Source organism: Tupaia chinensis, unplaced genomic scaffold, assembly GCF_000334495.1.
Source record: "Tupaia chinensis unplaced genomic scaffold, TupChi_1.0 Scaffold000350_1, whole genome shotgun sequence".
NCBI lineage: Eukaryota > Metazoa > Chordata > Mammalia > Scandentia > Tupaiidae > Tupaia > Tupaia belangeri.
The window spans coordinates 4,593,500-4,596,765 of NW_006159844.1; positions in this window are offsets into that span (position 1 = coordinate 4,593,500).

Below are 3,266 nucleotides of genomic sequence, written 5' to 3' on the forward strand. Positions count from 1 at the left end.
CTCTGCGTGCCCCCCCCCCAGAGCCCTGCTAAGCCGGCGGCGGCAGGAGGCGGGCGGCCTCTGGGCCAGCAAGCTGAAGCTGAAGAGAAGGAATAAGAATTTGCAACTATAAGCAACAGAAAGAACCTTTAACTGCCTTAAACCAACTGAGAAATACACTATAGAGAAGGATTTTATCTACCTATGGACAGTGAGAAGGTGATGGATACCAGCCCTGCATTACCTCAGGCAAGAACAGGAACTACCCTGCCATTCTTAGGGAAGCCAGACACCAGAGGATAAGTCACGCTGCAGACCTCCACAACACCATTCCGGCTAACCACAAGATGGCTGCTGTGCCGCATCAACTGATGGTCAACTCTGCTTGCCAGAATCGCCTTCCTGAAACTGTATTCCATGGAGACTCACCTACAGTTGCGGAACTGCACGAGACCCACACTTGATCCAACCTTGAATGGAATCTATTTTCCCTATTGTTAAAAACTTTGGACTCGTGACCCCTCTCCCTCTACTCGCAGGTATCGCATTTTCAATGACCCCTCTGGAGGATAGCTGTCTATAGCAGAGATAGAGTAATTGGGAGAGGGGGAAAGGGCTGAGGGTCAAACATAGGATAAAAAACATATTTATATGTATGAAAGTAGAAATGGAACAGTATTGGTGACGACATGCTTGATTAAGACACTATGTAGTTTATCCTAGATGGGAAACTACACTTGGTGTGTTGTGATGATACTCAGGGAATGAGTGTTAGGCAATATAATTTAATATAAAAAAAGTAATAAGCAGGAGGAAAAAAAAATGCACATTTGATGACTGAAGAGAGTTGTATGGACACAACTGGGGTCTACTTTATAATATGTTCATTCTACTCCCTGGGGTTTATGCCTAGGATCAGATTTGGATACATGTGTAAGGATATGTCAGCTGTGCTAGCTAGTGGATATACTTAGACTAATTGAGTTCATTGGTAGAACAATTGAATGGGGGGGGGCGGAAGCCATTGAGGGCAATCATGAATGTCAGGGACAATGGAGGAGGAAGATGGGACATGGCAGAGGGTGGGGATGGGGAACCTAGGATGGCAAAACAAAAGGCAAGGTATGCAGGACACAAAAATTGGGAAATCATTTGCTGAGAACATATATGTTGATGTGCTTGATTGAGCCAATGCACAGTGTATTTTGGATGGAAAATTCATATGTGTGTTGTGATGAGAAAAAATTTATAATAAAAAACAAAGTATAAAAAAAAAAAAGGAGAGAGAAGAGGATAAAGACAGCAGTGAACAATAGAGAGGCAGGATGTTAATGAGAAATAGATATGGTTTATTACCTGTTGATGATGACATGTATAGTATTCTCAACCGAACCGGTCTGGAAAGTATTTCATGATGGGTGAAGTCTTTTTAATAAGCAAAATGAGAAATAGTGATTGACTGTTTAAAAAAATTATAATAATAATTATTGGGAGAAGCATGGAAAAGATATTGAATGATAAAGCGGGGAGATTGATATCTCTGTATTGACTGACATGCATGGCATTCCCTTTTGAAAAAGCAATGGAAGTCAATGTAAAGTTATATGTAATCTAGTGTAATAGAAAGAAGATTATGATGATAATAAAATAAAAAAAATGGATTTATTTAAAAAGAAAATTTATTTAGTAAATATAAACCTTGTTTTTTAAGGTTTAATTCTAAGTAAAATAAAATATAATACAAAATTACAGGGATTTTATTTTTAACTTTCAGTTATTTGACTAGTAAACAATTATCAAGCACCAACTGTCTATCTATGTTACTCAGATACAAAAGAAACCAAATCTAATAAGATATGCCTCTTGTCTTGGAAGTGTTCACAGGGCCACGCAGATTTCTAGCACTGCAGGCCACTAGATATGAATCCTAGGAGGTTACTTCCAAATATTACCACCTCCCCTGTATTATGTCTGCTACAGGTTTTTTGTTTGTTTAATTGCCAGAGGGCACATATGTACACCAGAGAGACATGCGGGTAGACAAGAGAGAGAAAGCGCACACTACAATCCTTCTCCCTCTATCTCCCCTGCTTATCAGAATTGTGCATGTGAATGTTGGGTAAAGTCCTTTTTTTTTTGAGAGATTTTCACTGTAGGGCGCGTGCGCTCACCAGACAGACAGAGAGAGACATAGAGACAGAAAGCGAGAAATCACCCCCCAGGGGGGATGGTCATGCCGCAATCCCTTCTCCTCCATTCTCCTCTCGGGATCTTGGGCACGCACGCACACGTGCCTGGCGTGAGTTTTAAGCCACCGGGTCCGGGACACGAACCGCGGTCGACTATGTGGGAGTCCAGCAACATAGCCATTACGCTAACTGCTGGTTCCCTGTTGGGTAAAGTCCTTTTACAAGCAAAATGAGAAATAGTGATTGTTTAAAAAAATAATTGGAATAATAATAATAATAATAATAATCGGGAAAAAATGAAAAGCTATTCGATGATGAAAGGGGGATTTTAATGTCTCTGTATTGACTGATATGCATGGTATTCCTTCTGGAAAAAGAAATGTAATACACTGTGAAGTTATATGTGATTTAATGTAATATAAACAAGATTATGATGATAATAAATAAATTAACTAAAAAAAGAATTGTGCATATTAACACACACACACTCAGTGTGTTTTTCAAGCTGCTGTGGCTGGGATTGAGCTACAGTCAGCCATATAAGAACTGTTACCCTTAACCACTGTACTATGGGGCCAGTCCCATTTGTTTGGTTTTTAATTGATAAAGAGAGCATCCATACTCAGTAGAGGGGAAGAAAGAGAGATAGGATGGAGTTTGTTTATTTTACTTTATATATGAATGAGAGAGAGAGAGACAGACAGAAAGGCACCTCTAACAGAGTCCTTCCACAACAGGTCACTTCCAGCTTCTGTGAGCACCAGACCATGAGCACATATGTACCCAGCATATTCAGAGAAATCTCTAGATGCAGACTTGGACTGTCCTCCTGGGTCATCATCACAGATCATTGCAATGCTGCTGTACCATCATTTGACCCCCAGATACAGATATTTTTTACTAGGTCTTACCATACCATAATCCTTCCTGCCCCAGACTCCCAGTCAGTTTATATGACAGGCATGTGCCACTATACTAGCCTATTTATATTGGACTGGACACCAAATCCAGGCCTCCCATGTGGTCTCAACTCTCACACAGCAGCACCTTCCTACTTTCATTACTATAGATGGACCAGCTATAGTTGGGTATGAGAAA